This window comes from Bubalus bubalis, chromosome 5, assembly GCF_019923935.1.
Source record: "Bubalus bubalis isolate 160015118507 breed Murrah chromosome 5, NDDB_SH_1, whole genome shotgun sequence".
Lineage (NCBI taxonomy): Eukaryota > Metazoa > Chordata > Mammalia > Artiodactyla > Bovidae > Bubalus > Bubalus bubalis.
Genome location: NC_059161.1, coordinates 2,507,756 through 2,523,635, shown reverse-complemented (window position 1 = coordinate 2,523,635; position 15,880 = coordinate 2,507,756). Strand labels below are relative to the sequence as shown.

General features: G+C 41.0%; 1 long non-coding RNA gene across 2 annotated transcripts in view; it reads right to left on the bottom strand.

The window, feature by feature from the left end:
- LOC123333613 overlaps window positions 1–7,044 on the bottom strand; it is a 100,982-nt gene extending 93,938 nt beyond the window's left edge. The window contains exon 1 of one of the 2 annotated variants that reach the window (XR_006551003.1): window positions 5,960–7,044. This is a non-coding gene — a long non-coding RNA (uncharacterized LOC123333613). The remainder of the gene's footprint in view (window positions 1–5,959) is intronic. The other variant, XR_006551002.1, reaches the window with a different exon arrangement.
- Between the last annotated feature and the right edge of the window lie 8,836 nt (window positions 7,045–15,880).

The window sequence follows — 15,880 nt, the reverse complement described above, 5'->3', positions numbered from 1 at the left end:
GCCTAGAGAGTCTCATACTAAGTCAGTCCAAGAGAGAAAGACAAACATCATTAGGATATCACTCATGTATGGAATCTAGCTTTAAAAATAATGTAAATGAACATATTTACAAAACCGAAACAGACTCACAGACTTCAAAAACAAGCTTACGGTTACCAAAGAGGAACGGTAGGGGAGGGACAAATTAGGAGCTTGGGAATAACACGCACGTGCTACCATATACAAAGTGATCGACGAGGACCAACTGTGCAGCACAAGGAGCGCTACTCAGTCTCTGCAATAACCTTTATCAAAGAGAATCTGGAAAGAATGAACACAGGTACGTGCACACCTGAATCACTTTGCTGTACACCTAAACAAACAACTCTGTAACTCAGTTATACCCCAACAGCTTTTTAAAAATAAAATATACATGTAAGAATGAGAGTCAACAGTCAAGATACTCCTGAAAAAGAAAATGTTAGGGGTTTAGCCCTTGCAGATAACACATTTCATTATAAAACTAGAACAAATAAGATGCTATTACAGTGTTAATGGCTCATGAATGATGAAATAAACAGAAGAAAAGTTCAGAAATATATTCATGTACATATGTATGTTGACGCTCAATAACTCTGACACTCCAAATCGATGTAGAAAAGGATGAAATAATCAATAAGTAGTGCCAGGACAACGGTTGTTGCATAAAAAATTAGACCTCAGTGTCTTACCTTATGTACAGAGAAATTTCAAAAATATTAAAAGAACTAGATGTGAAAAGCAAAGTTAATTTTTTAAAAGTAAAGGAAAAAAATTACCTTTTGATTCGAAAGTAAGAAAGGAAATTATTTTTAAAAAAACAAAAATGATTCATAGAGAAAAAGATTAATTTGGCAGGCACTGATATTTTAAAAGTCTGATTATCAAAAAACATCAAACTCCAATTGAAGAAATAAGCCCATCTTGAAAACCACATTTTGAATACATATAATTAATAGTCAGGACAAGTAAACAACTTCTACAAATCAATAGAAAAAAAAGATAAATAACTTATAATGAGCTCTCCTTCAGAAAATGAACAGAGCGTATGACTGGGCAGTTCACAGAGCAAGGAGACAAAGGGCGTATACACATGAAAACATGCCCAACCGTGACCAGGAGAAGCATGAAGAAACACTGCGCTGAGGAGTCACTTCACACAGTCAGATTTACAAAAAGCAATGGAAAAAGAAGTCTGACCACACAAAGGTACATTACAGAGCAACAGGAATACTAACTAGTGTGAATACACATCAATAAAAATGCTTTGAAAGTTCATCTGCACCTAACTGCCCTTCCTGTCCACAGACGGGGAACCCACAGATACAGAGGGCTGACTGAACTGTGCCGTTTTCAACACTGGACTGGAGCATCCACAGACTTCAGTATGCACAGGGGGTTCCAGAACTAATCCTCTTCAACGCCGAGGGGTGACTGTCTCTTAAATGTGAAGACGCACACCTTACCACTTATCATTCTACTCCTGGGAAACTTTAAGGTATGTTCAAAGAAAACTAGCACATAGATGCTTCCAATAAGATCTCACAAATGGGGTCAGTAACAATGCCTACGAAACAGAAGACAGTTTATACCACAGTCTGGCAGCAGACCGTAATATATAATTTTAAATAATGAAAAGCAAGTCCTGTATGAACAGGGAGAAACCTCACAAAAAATAATGGAGCAAGCTCCAGATGGACAGATAGAGTATTTGGGCTTCCCAGGTGGGACTAGTGGTAAAGAACCCACCTGCCCATGCAGGAGACCTCAGAGATGTGAGTACAGTCCCTGGGTCGGGAAGATCCCCTGGAGGAGGGTATGACAACCCACTCCAGTATTCTTGCCTGGAGAATGCCATGGACAGAGGAGAGTTAAGACATGACCGAAGCAACCTGGCACAGATACAGCGTTTATATTTATTATTTCTAACTGAAATAATGCTTTTACATATTTACTTTAAAGCAACAGGATATTTTGTTTAGAAACAGATCAGTATGCACTTAAGAAAATAAATATATGGGAAAAGTTATCAAAAAATTCAGACAGTGGCTACCTCTAGACAAAAAAAGAACAGTGTGATTAGCAATGGAACAAGAACAAAGAGAGCTCCAATTATGTCATAAGCTACTTTGTGATTACATAAGCATTAATTTTGTCATCTTTCATACCTAAATTTTTCATTAAAAACAAAAATAAAAAGAACATGTGTGTATGTGTGACATACACACACACCTGAATCACTTTGCCGTACACCTAAATACAACATTGCAAATCAACTAAACTTCAATTAAAAAATAGCACATAATCTAGAATCAATGTGTGAATTCTAGCCTCATCATCACCATATTACTTTGAACCAGTTAATCAACTTGTCTGAGCCTCACGACCTGATATAAATACAGTTACAATAATATCTGACTTGCAGAGTTATGTGAGAATTAATGCACTATTGTTAACATACGTGAAGCACTTAGCATAATGCCAGATAGAGAAATCACTCAATAAATGGGGTATGTATTTCATCCCTGGGGAGTTGTCTCTTGAGCCTCATTATTATGGAATCATGTGTATACTGTAGCGCATTCAGGGTTTTCTCAAGAGGGTATGCACGTGTTTCCATAAAGCTTCTGGTGCCTTTAACACCTTGTCAGTTGTGTCATGGGGAAAAATTAGTTATTGTGGGTGCTACACATCACACCACATTTAAGCAGACTACTGACATTGAGTTAATGGATGAATGCATTAGCAAAATTAACAGAAAAATCTGACCTCTTTGCTAATTGCAAAATAAGCAGCTCTCTAGTCAAGAACTAATTCTAGACCAGCGTTTAAGCAAAGTAGGTAAATGAGCTATTCATGGAACCTTCAAGGTTTTTAACAACTTTCCTCTGCTTCCATAAATCAACGTGCTGCTCCAGGGGTGCCTAAGCTTTGCATTGAGAGGCAGCTTAGAGTTTCTTACTGCACTGTATTTTCTACAGAAATGAGTAAATACACCTTCCAGAGACAAGCAAGTCAAAACCCAGTTTAAGGAGTGTCCTGTTAAGAAGAAAGGGGGAGATACCAGGCCAACTGCACACAAAGGAAACAGCATTTGAGGACACAGCAAGCCTACACTGTCTGCAGACCAGTGACAGGAGCTCAAGAGAGACCAGACCTGCCAATAAATACCCTGACCTTGAATTTTCAGCTCCCAGAACTTGGAGAAAGTAGCTGCTGTTTAAACGACACAGTCTGTGATATGATGGCAGCCCTAGCAAACTAGTGAAAATGCTAGTTGATTACATCACACAAAATATATATATTAAAATTAAAAAAGAAAAATAATCAAGTCAATGAAGGATACTCCTTCTGCTCTTTTGACCCAATCCAGTTCCCAAGGTCCCTCACAGTGAAAAAGAGAGAAGTCCTTCCATGTGCTTCATCAATATTGCCCAATCTATGATTTTCGTCATTGTATTTCACTTCCACTAAAAAAAGAAAAATATATATTTTTGAATAATTTGCCTACGCTAACCACCATGATAGTATATTTGGTCTCAATCTAACTGGTTGCAAGCAAATACATAAAACTGGTGGATAAAAAGATTTTTTACTTTAAAAATAAGTTTACTATAACTGATTAACATAAAATCTGACAGATGTTTTCAAATATTTTTGCAAACATAGTAAATCCCTCCCTTGTCCCCCCCTCCCCACAAGATACAGAGTAAGAACTTGGTCAGAGTTTTTCATGAAACATAAACATGAAATTCTCATTTATCAGTTGCTCCTTAAAGGTGCCAACATATTATATTCTAAGTAAAGGTCCATTAAAATCAAGTAATCAACAAACCACTGGACACTTGCTTTCATTATGATGCTCATTCAAAATGCTGAAGGACAAGAACAGGCAGAAATATTTTTTAACGAAAATAATCCTAGATTCATCACTGCAGAGAAACTCCAGGGCAAAAACAGACTCTCTTGCTGACTAGTGCGCAAATGCATTACTACTCTTTACAACAGTTCATTTATATCTCCCTTCCAAATCCAGAGAAAATAATCAAATAGTGTCCTCCAAAGACCTTATGTATTAAATTTTAAAAAAATTGACTGCTAGTTTCAGTTCTAGTATTTTTCTCTCCCCTTCACCTTTCCAATATTTTTCTCTTCTGTGAGAAAATGAGACTTTCTGTCCTGAAATTGTGTAGTCTGGTTAGAACATGAAATCAAACATTATCATTAGAGGTGAAAATAATGCAACCCGTGCCTACACTGGCTGAACCAGAACAAAATGCCACGTCGGGGGGGCCCTCTCATATGTACACCCCAAACGGGCACAAGGCACGGGTTCACCACACCTCTCTCCTCATGGTCTGCTCTGGAACTGACTTCGTCTTGTCTCAAGGCAGCCTGAGTTTCCTTTCAGTGTAATGGATCTGCCATCTCAGGAGGACAAAGATGTAACATGGAAATGCACTTTATAAAAATGCAGGGATGGTTCTATTATTAGATGGAAAGAATACACGCAAAGGTTTTAAATAACACATTATAAGACTGAAGACTACAACTCACAATGAAGAATAAATGAGTCAATATGCAAGTACCGCAAACATAACAGCGACTGAGATACAGAAGCAATTGCAGGGAAGGGAGAAATGGAGTCAAGTGCTGGTTATAAGAGATTTTAATATTAATACCTCACTCAGTCCAAGACAGATCGAGAGGAAAAGTCAGTAAAAACACAGAAGACTAAAAATCAAACTCAACAGGGCGTATATTAAACGCAAATACTGCAACCTAGTACTTTGACAGTGGAGAATATGTTTTTTCATGTGAACATGTAGCACTCATAAAAATTGACTACATAGACTTCCACACACAAAAATTAATAAATTCATAGTTTTAAAATGTTAAAATAAATGTACAAACAACATACTTTGACCATATACAATAAACCATAAACAAATAACAAAATTTTAAAGTCTCATCTACTTACAATTTTTTATGTGATATTAAAGAACTCTTGAATCAAAGGGAAAAACACAAAATGAAGACAGTTTCTCGAAAATAATGACAATGAAACAGTTTTCTGAATCCAGTGGAACACTGTTAAAGCAGTGCTCAGAAAAAAGAATGAAATACTTATATTTATAATAATTATTAAGAAAAAACAGCTCAAAACAATGGTAAAAAAAAAAAAAAAAAACCAACAAAATAAACCAGAAAGGGCCAAAGGGACAAATTTTCAAAACAAGAGATTAGTAAAGTAGAAACCATTAAAAATATCAGAAGTCACAAACTACCAACCAACCCACAACTGGATCTGATCTTCAAACACTACAACAGAATAAACTCCAACTGGACCACAGGTATGAATGCAAAATAATATCACCCACACAAATTGTAGAAGAAAACAATTTAAAATTGATTGAAAAAACATTTTCTAACCATGCTTTAAAATCCAACAACCATTGAAGAGATAGTTAATTTGGCCATATAAAACAAATGCCATTAAATAAAGGCAAAAGTTAAATTACCTATGATAAACTGGAAGAGAAACTGTAATTTTATCACAAAGGGTTTATATCCTCCATACATAAAGTACTTCTCAAAACTGAGAAAACAACTTGTTAAAAGGCAGGCGGTAAAGGTGCTTAATGATATGGACGGATAGAAACTAAACCTTTGATGGTGGGTACACTGGAGTGCATACAGAAGTCAAAACGATATTGCACACATGAAATATATAATACCATAAATCAAGAAAACAAAACAAAAACGTAGGGGAAACAGGCTTTCTGGTTCAACAGGTAAGGAACTTAGAAGACGCCATTCCATCCTTAACGCAACAGAAAGCTAAACAGACTGAAAATCAACAACTCTTGGATCTAGAGGTGAGGTGAAGACAGAAGAACTCAGGAGAAGTAGAAACGCAGAAACAAGAGAAACGGCTTACCTGAGCAGAGGCTCCAGCGTGGGTAATTCTGTGGGGTCCAGGGCCTGGGCGGGAACAGCCGAGATGTAACCGAGGAGATGCGGGGGGCTCAGGAGGACAAGCCTGCGAGTTAGAAACTCCAGGGGGACCCAGTCGTAGGTGTGTGGAGGGGTCCCTGGGAGACTGTGAGGTTTACCCCTAGGAGGCAACCTGAATCACAGCACCAAAGACAAAGCTCCCCTGGCTCTGGCCGGGGAGGGGGACGGAGCCGTTTTGAGCTTCCCAGAATGCTCTGCGGTTAACAAGGCGCCTGCAGGAGAAACCCACTAACCCGAGCCTGAGTGCTGGGGGAAGCGGACACGAGCCCCAGCAAGCTCTACCCTGCGGTGGGAGCAAGCTCTACCCTGCGGTGGGAGCAAGCTCTACCCTGCGGTGGGAGCAAGCTCTACCCTGCGGTGGGAGCAAGCTCTACCCTGCGGTGGGAGCAAGCTCTACCCTGCGGTGGGAGCAAGCTCTACCCTGCGGTGGGAGCAAGCTCTACCCTGCGGTGGGAGCAGGGAAAACCAGCTGAAGCCCCACCCCAAGCCCCACGGACACAGGAGCCTGGAGGGCTACAGAAAGAAACAAAAGGAACAAAAGCAAGTGCTGGACGTAGAAACACTGAAAAGGAAATGAAGACTGCCTCTGATGGCTTGTTAAGTAGACTAGACATGGCTGAGCAAAGAATCTTTGAGCTAGAGGATATAGTGAAAGTGAAAGTTGCTCAGTCGTGTCCCACTCCTTGCGATCGCATGGACTATACAATCTATGGGATTCTCCAGACCGAACACTGGAGTGGGTAGCTTTTCCCTTCACCAGGGGATCTTCCCAACCCAGGATCCGAACCCAGGTCTCCTGCATTGCAGGCAGATTCTTTACCATCTGAACCAGAGGGGAAGCCCAGAGGATATAGCCAAAGAATCCTTAAAAACTGAGAAGCAAAGAAAATAAAGCCTAAAAAAAATAAAGAATATCCAGGGCTGCAGAACAACTACAAAAGGTATAAGGTGCCAAAAGGAAAAGAGTGAAAGGAACAGAATAAATATTCCAAACGAGAGAGACAGAATTTCTCTACGTTAATGTCAGACACCAAGCCATGGATCCAGGCTGCTCAGAAAATACCAAGAAGCATGAAAACTAAAAAAGACAAAAATGCACCTAAGAATATCATCTTGAAACTACAGGGAATCAAAGATAAAAAAAACTCTGAAAGCAGAGAAAAACCCTACCTATAGAGGAACAAGGATAAGAATTATATCTGACTTCTCAGAAACCATGCAAGCTAGAAGAAACAGAGTGAAACATTTAGTGTTGAGGAAAAGAAAAGAAAACAGCGCTGAGCTGGAACTCAGCCTCTGTGAAACTATCCATCAAAAGTAAAGGAGAAGTAAATACTTTCTCAGGCAAAAACTCAGCAATTATTACAAGTAGAACTGCCCTTAGGAAAGGTTAAAAGAAATTTTGAAGAGACAGAGAAAAATAATATAGATCAGAAAGTTGGATCTTCATAAATAAAAGAAGAACATCAAGGAAGAAGTGAAGGTAGAACAAAAACATTTTTCTTATTCTTAATTTATCCAACAAAACAATCTGTACAAAATAACAATAGCAACAGTGTGTTGGGTTATATATGCTTATGTACGTGTATGTGCATATTGTGTGTACTTTTGCATGAAAAGTGAAAGTCTTAGTCGCTCAGTCGTGTCCCACTCTTTGCGACCCCATAGACTGTAGCCCACCAGGCTCTTCTGTTCATGGGATTCTGCAGCCAGGAATACTGGAGTGGATTGCCATGCCATTCTCCAGGGAATCTTCCTGACCCAGGGACTGAACCAGATCTCCCACATTGGAGACAGATTCTTTACGATTTGAGCTAACCGGGAAGCCCTACTTATATGTAAGCATTATACAATACATGTGTGTGTGTATTTCTAAACTTGTATGTAAGTGGAATAAAGAGCATCAATGATAGGAGGGATGAGAGGAAGGAATTAAGATTATACATGTATGTGTGTGGCTGAGTCCCTTTGCTGTCCACCTGAACCTATCACAACATTGTTAATCAGCTATACTCCAAGACAAAATAAAAAGTTAAATAAAATAAATTAAAAAAAAAAAGAAAATTAAAAGTCTCCCCACACATTACTTTTTCTGAATGTTTCTACTTACTGTATGCTATGCTGTCAAGCCAGTTTGCTCACATTTTGCACATATATCAGAAAAACATAAAGCAAAATGTGTTAAATCATTTAATATCCACATGCTCTTTCAATAGTAAGCTTTCATTCCCAAAGCAGCAGCAGCAGCCTTTCAGAACTCTTAAAAAAACCTCTCTCTCTTCTGCTTAAAGAATAATTTTTTTGTTAAGCATATTGTTAATAGTCAAAGACTTCAATATTTAGCTCTCCATGCCGTTCATGTAATAAGGGGGAAATTAAGTGATTTATATAACCAGCAGTGTATGTGGGAAATACATGGTCCTTTGTGACAGTAACGGGCTAGAGTAGACATAGCGTTGCTTTTCACTTTGAGAAGAAATAAACAGCTTCGGCTATTCCTGGGGCACTTTTTTAATTGTGATAAATCATATGGAAAAAATAAATGGGAATATATTTCCCTTACAGAAGGGAAACTGCTGTGTCTGTTCTAAGTTGTTCCCAGCCTAAGTGTCAGACAGTGGTGGATTCCTAGCCTAATTTTCCCCTTCCTCTCCTTGTTTTGGTATGTCAGGAGATGTTATCCTAAAAAAAGAGTGGGGGAAAGGTGGGCTAGTTTGCTACTTGATAGCTGCTCTAATAAAAACCTTTAGAGAGCGGAAGGTTATATGTGCCTTTTGGAAAAAATAAGATCAAGGGATTTAGATTCAATATGTCTCTCATCACTACAGATGTATTCTGTTCTATTTATGTTTATGTTAATTCAAGTAGTTGTCATTTTTTAGGCTCTTCTTTATACCTAAGGATGAATCATGTTTGAGAAAGAAACTCTATCAGTGGCCCCTTTTATCTGTTGCTTTTTTCTATACATCTATTCTGTGACAGTCGTGAATAAGTATACCTAATATGTATTTTTGAACCATGTGAAATTGCTGTTTTGTAAGTAAAAGAGATCAAATGTACACAGAAGTCATCAGATGATTTTGTTTTTATGTGGAAAAACAGAGAAGTAAACAGGAGAAAATATAAAATAGAATAGAAGCTCCTTCTCTGGTGGCTCAGATGGTAAAGAATCTGCCTACAATGCAGGAGACCCGGGTTTGATCCCTGGGTCAGGAAGATCCCCTGGAGAAGGAATGGCAGTATTCTTACCTGGAGAATCCCATGGACAGAGGAGCCTGGCAGGCTTCAGTCCGTGGGGTCACAAAGAGTCACAAAGGACTGAGTGACTAGGCACAGAAAATATTTAACAGTAGTTCCCAATTAATATTTGTTGAATGAGAAAATCATATAAGTAACTAATAGGTTAAAGCCAACTCCAAATTAAAAAAATGAATCAAACAATTTCATTGCAAACTGTTTTTGAAACACTAAGTTGAAGCCAACATTATATAAACAACATATTTAAAATCACCTACATTTCCTGTATACTGTCTAAATTTGAACTTTCATTTTAATCTCCAAGTTAAAATCTCTTACAAATCCAGAAAGCAACAAATATAATACTTCAAATTCGAAAAAGCATGATGGCAATAAAGTGAGTGTTCTTTACCTGCTTCCAATGTAGGGATGAGAGTAAAACTTCCATAGAGAAGTTCTAACCTATGTTCCAAATAGGAAACAGCCTAAAACACAAGTACTTTCCTGAGTAATAATCTGGTGCTTTTAAGCCTACTGATCATGTCAGCTTGTCTTAAACAAAAGCTGATTATTTTTCCTAAAGACAGTGTAAGAATTGGTGTCATGTAAGTTTTATGAAGGAAGTTGACATTCAAAGAAGGAGAAGTGCGTGTTTGAGGTCCTACTAGCAGTTTAGTTTATCTCCATAGAGACGAGAGTTTGTCTCCCTGTGTCTCAGAGATTATTTCTTTATACCATGCCTCATGAGATGGACAGACTTCTGCAAACGGACTAGAAAAAAAAATCACAAAGCTGCATGCTGCTTTAGGCTATTAGATGAGTGGTAGCAAAGCTTATAGGAGAAGGCAATGGCACCCCACTCCAGTACTCTTGCCTGGAGAATCCCAGGGACGGGGGAGCCTGGTGGGCTGCCGTCTATGGGGTCGCACAGAGTCGGACACGACTGAAGCGACTTAGCAGCAGCAGCAGCAGCAAAGCTTATGGGAGAAGGCGATGGCGCCCACTCCAGCACTCTTGCCTGGAAAATCCCATGGGCAGAGGAGCCTGCTGGGCTGCAGTCCATGGGGTCGCAAAGAGTCGGACACAACACTGCAGCTTCACTTTCACTTTTCACTTTCATGCATTGGAGAAGGAAATGGCAACCCACTCCAGTGTTCTTGCCTGGAGAATCCCAGGGACAGGGGAGCCTGGTGGGCTGTCGTCTATGGGGTCGCACAGTCGGACATGACTGAAGCGACTTAGCAGCAGCAGCAAAGCTTATCATGGCGTGAGTTTGAGCAAGCTCCAGGAGTTGGTAACGGACAGGGAGGCCTGGCATGCTGCAGTCCATGGGGTCACAAAGAGTGGACATGCCTGAGCGATTGAACTAAACTGAGAAAACCATAACTTAGTCTCTAGGTTTTCATTTTCAAGCTCCTCCATTACCTTTTCTTTCATCCCTCTTGACTTCTTAATGTGAGGCTATACTCATCATGAAAAAAGCGCCCAAACCCTCATCCATCTATTAGTGCCTTTCTTTATTATTATTATTTATTTGGTTGCTTTGAGTCTTCATTGCAGCACAGTGGATCTATCAGTAGTTCTCCGACCAGGGATTGAACCTGGGAGCCCTGCATTAAGAGCCTCAAGTCCTAGCCACTGGAGCGCCAGGAAGTCCCAGCTGTTTCTTTTTCTCTTGAGTCCAGCTGGCTCACAGCATTGTCTTAGTTTCAGGCGCACAGCACAGAGATCCAGTTGGATAGAGAGAAGAGAGTAAAAGAATCTTTTTCAGATTCTTTTCCCAATTAGGTTATTACAAAATATTGAGTATAGTTCCCTGTGCTATAGAGTAGGTCCTTGCTATTTATCTGTTGTGTATGTACTAGTGTGTAATTGTTTTCCTTAAAGCAGATCTGTGGAGGTAGAATTTGTGAATGTTGCTAATAGCATTTTCTTCAAAGCAGTGAGATGAATGTTAAGGAAGGATCTTGGGGCCACTCATTTCATCTAACGTTCTGACGAGACTCCTCGAGGTGAGGGGGAAAGCGGCCCCTGCACATAACTCATCCTCCCACTCAGTGAGAAGTCCCGTCGGACATCCCACTGCTCTCATTTCAGTACCTACCACGGAGACATTTAATGAAGTCGGTTGTCTGAAAGGACAAATCACAGGATATGTGCCACCAGGCCAAACACCTCCCTGGAGCACTCTGTCAGCTCTGCCTCTATCCTGAGATGACCCACCGCAATAGCAGGTGAGAAGTAATTGGTCTGGAGGTGACAGATAACTCCCAAGTAGTAGCAGCCAAGAAAAGCAGGACAGAAGTCACTTGAGCACCAGCCTTCGGTGCCTGCTGTTGAAAATGAGCTTTCGTGTGAGCCCAAACCGAAAGAGGTTTTCCAGAATGTTCATATAACCTGCTGTATTTTAAAATTTTACACTATTGATACTATGTACAAAATAACTAATGAGAACCTACTGTATCCCACAAGGAACTCCACTCAGTGCCCTGTGGTGACCTGAATGGGACGGAAATCCAGAAAGGGAGGGAGTATGTGTATATATGTACACATATATATGTGGCTGATTCACTTTGTTGCACAGCAGAAGCTAACACAACATTGTAAAGCAACCCTACTCCAATAAAAATTAATTTAAAAAGTAAAATAAAATCTATGTATGTTGATCAAAGAAACAAAAAGCAGTGGATTTTGCTCTATGTAAACTGTGGCCATGCTAGCACTCTCCACAAGATTGATGGGCCAATTCTCAAAATCCTAGATGTAATTTTCCACCACATTTGACCAGCTAAATATACATAAAGAGTTTGGCAACAGTTTTCACTTCATTGTCGGTGATTTTTTAAACACAGACAGAAATAGGGAGGAAATCCTCAAAAGAATGAAATCATTAGAGTCAATTCTATTTGTGTATTTTTAGACAATCAGAACAGTTCTTTGAAGGCAGCTTGTGGTAATAATTTTATGCATGTTTCCTATATAGCCTGGGCCTGGAATCTGCCCTGATCTGGCTTCCTGGTTGGCCGCCCTCCTATAAACACTGCAAAAATGAAATGCTGCCATAAGGAATTGTCCCCGAGACAGGCCAGTCCACAGAAGCACATGCCACAGTGGCCCCTGAACCAGGAAAACCAACCACTTCATCAGACTCCAGAAGTTACTACTAAACAGATCATGAGCCTTCTTCCCTCCAACTAGAACAATGACGATGAGGACGACGGTATATTGAGAATTTAGGATCAAACACTGAGTTACTCTCCCAAACCCTTCCTTGTAACAGCACATCAGAACTGGTCATGTTCTCCAAACTTCGCGGGTGAAGATGCTTGTCCGAAGCCTCGTGGCAAGAGGCCTGTCCCCGACCCTGCACCCACCTAGAGTAGTGAAAACTGTAAGTCAGCCTGCGGTCAGTCGGATGACAGACCTCTAAAGCTGGCGGCAGCAGTCAGCCAAGTCCCGAACAGTAATGATGCACGATAGAATAGAGCTTTCCCCAGAGAATGGGAGATTTATACTGCCATCTCTTTTAAGCCCGTTAACATGCCTCCCAGAAGTTGCCGAGGTAGAAACAAAAACCAGAAAAAGAGCAATAACAAGAGAAAAGTGTGAAATGTCGTGTTGACATGAAAACCAGAGAGAAGAACATTTAAATCTATTTTGAAAAATAACTTTCAATTCTGTCCAAGTAAATTGCATCTCTCTTTAGTGAATGCGAGTGACTTCTGCTGCCTAATTATGTGAACAGGGAAAGAAAGACATAAAAGGCAATTTGAAATGAAATCAGCTGTGACATGACCTTCAGTGCATGTAAAATACTTGTTTTCAATATAAAATTAGGTATTTTTAATCAATACAAAATTAGTTTCTACCAAACACCACTTGATGAAAAATGAACAATATTTTGTAAATGTCACTTTGGAGGGGTTCCAAATTATTAGGAAAGTGGGGATAGTTTACATATCTTTTTTTTTTTTTTTTGCCTTTTAAAAAATTTTAAATTTTTATCGGCGTGTAGTTGCTTTACAATGTTGTGTTAGTTTCTGCTGTACAGTAAAGTGAATCAGCCATACATACACATATATTCTCTTTTTGGATTTCCTTCCCATTTAGGTCACCGCAGAGCGCTGAGTAGAGCTCCCTGTGCTGTACAACAGGTTCTCATCAGTTATCTATTTGATACACAGTGTAAGTAAAGAATGTGTGTGTGTATATACATGTATATCTTGTTTTATTCACCTACTTATTTATGCATTCATCCCACAAATAGTTTATTAAACACTAGGACCTAAGGATAACATAGCTTCCCTGGTGGCTCAGGGGTAAACCTGCCAAGCAGGAGACGGGGTTCAATCCCTGGATCAGGAAGATACCCTGAAGAAGGAAATGACAGCCCACTCCAATATTCTTGACTGGAAAGTCCCATGGACAGAGGAGCCTGCTGGGCTACAGTCCACGGGGTCACAAAGAGCTGGACACGATTTACTGACTAAATAACAGCAAGGATAAAATATTGGGCAGTAGCAGCAGCATAAAGTATGGTCTCTGACCCAGGGATATCTAAACGCTAGATTTAAACATTTATATTAAAGTGTTCATTAAGCTCCTCTATGTGCAAAGGGCTCTGTTTTACCTTTAGGATGAGAAGGTGGGGTACCCAGGACACCGACTTCAGACCAAACTGCACGCAAAGAGCAGAAGGAAGGAAACTGAATTGCAGCGGCTCAAGAAGAGAGCGCAGAGGTGGTGCAGACCAGGGATTACGTGGGCTGGGACCATCTAGCGCCAGGGCGTGGCGAGCAGGCCTGGGGGAGGTGGTCTGTCCCTCATCACAGCCACGGTCGTGGTTGATGATGGGCAGGAGGTCTGAATAAGGAGCAGGGTGCCTGGCTCCTGTCCCATGGCCGGGTCTCCCCTGCAAGGGACCTGCAGCTTCCTGCGTTAGTCTCCTCCTTGATCAGGTGACAGAATTTGGACCAGGCGGTCTGTGTGTTCCCTCACTTAATTTCAGTTCAGTTCAGTTGCTCAGTCGTGTCCGACTTTTTGCGACCCCATGAATCGCAGCACGCCAGGCCCCCCTGTCCATCACCAACTCCCAGAGTTTACCCAACTCATGACCATTGAGTCGGTGACGCCATCCAACCATCTCATCCTCTGTCGTCCCCTTCTCCTCCCGCCTTCAATCTTTCCCAGCATCAGGGTCTTTTCCAATGAGTCAGCTCTTCGCATCAGGTGGCCAAAGTACTGGAGTTTCAGCTTCAACATCAGTCTGTCCAGTGAACACCCAGGACTGATCTCCTTTAGGATGTACTGATTAATTTAAGCAATGTAAAATATTTCTTTATTTTATTCTGAGAAGGGACTATCAATGGAAAAACATTTGGCGGGGGTGCAGCTCACAGCATGCAGGATCTTAGTTCCTCAACCAGGGATTGAACCCACGGACTCTGCAGTGGAAGAGTAGAGTCTTAACCACTTGACCACCTTAAAAGTCCCAATGTAAATGCATTTTTGCCTCTAAATTCGGCAACTTAACCTTCCTGACTAGAAAGACTCAGTATTTCAACACATCTCATGAGCACCTTCCAAAGCATCTTTCAAACCCTTGTTTGCCAATGACAGTGAGCTGTGAGGTGGACAGAGTGTATCTTGGGAGCTTATTATTCAGGTAGAAATGATAACAAGCATATAATATCCGTCTATACGAAACTGAGCCCTGACCCACCATGCCGCTGTTTTCTTGGTGCCGTGCCTTCCAGGAAGGGCTCCGCCTAGTGGCTGCGCTTACAGCCGCCCACCTGCCAGGATCTGCGGACTGAGTCCTACTGATCGCTGCATCTGCAGTTCTACCAGGACTGGTGTATGTCTTTGTGTTAAGACATCATCTCTGGATGTCTCACCCAAGATGCACATCCCCTTAGAGAGTTCACTGCAACGGGCCATGCGCCAAGAGGGGATTAAGGAGAGAAGAGTTTGCCCTCTACACTGACTGAGTAGGAGAGAAAGGCACTCAGTGCAAAGCGAGCTGCCTGGGGGAGGCCCCCCTCCTCTGCAGGGAGAACTCTAGGCAATCAGGGGCCCAGCGAAAGCCCTGCATTTGCCCAGAGCCGAGATCTGCCTGCGTCAGGAAAAGAAACACGGAACGAGGCAGGAGATGCAGAAGACAAACTTCATTCATTTTATAATTTCTCTGAGGGTTCAGCCTAGGGCCAGATGTCTGTCATCTAGTCGGTAAGACTCAGGGTGACTGCCCTCTTCATCTTGATGCTGAAGCATTTTCATTGTTTAGATGTGTTCATGGACATGTCAAGAAGGGTGGAGAGTAAATGAGATGTTGCACGTGAAATGACTTGTATCAACTCTAAAGTGTGGAACAGATGTGCTTGCTTTTATATGATGGAGAAAGCAAGGGCAGAGGGCTTTAGAGGATGAAGGGTAAGGTGGGGGCGTCGCTGTACAAATGCATAAAACTGCATTCTGGCAGCATAAGCTAATTCAGCCCTAAAAGCATTCTGCTCTTTTAATCATAGCATCCCTCCATCCCTTCTGGGTGGACCTTTGGGAGAAAAGCTTTCCCTGACTGAACACAGCAGGGCCATGGCACAGCAGA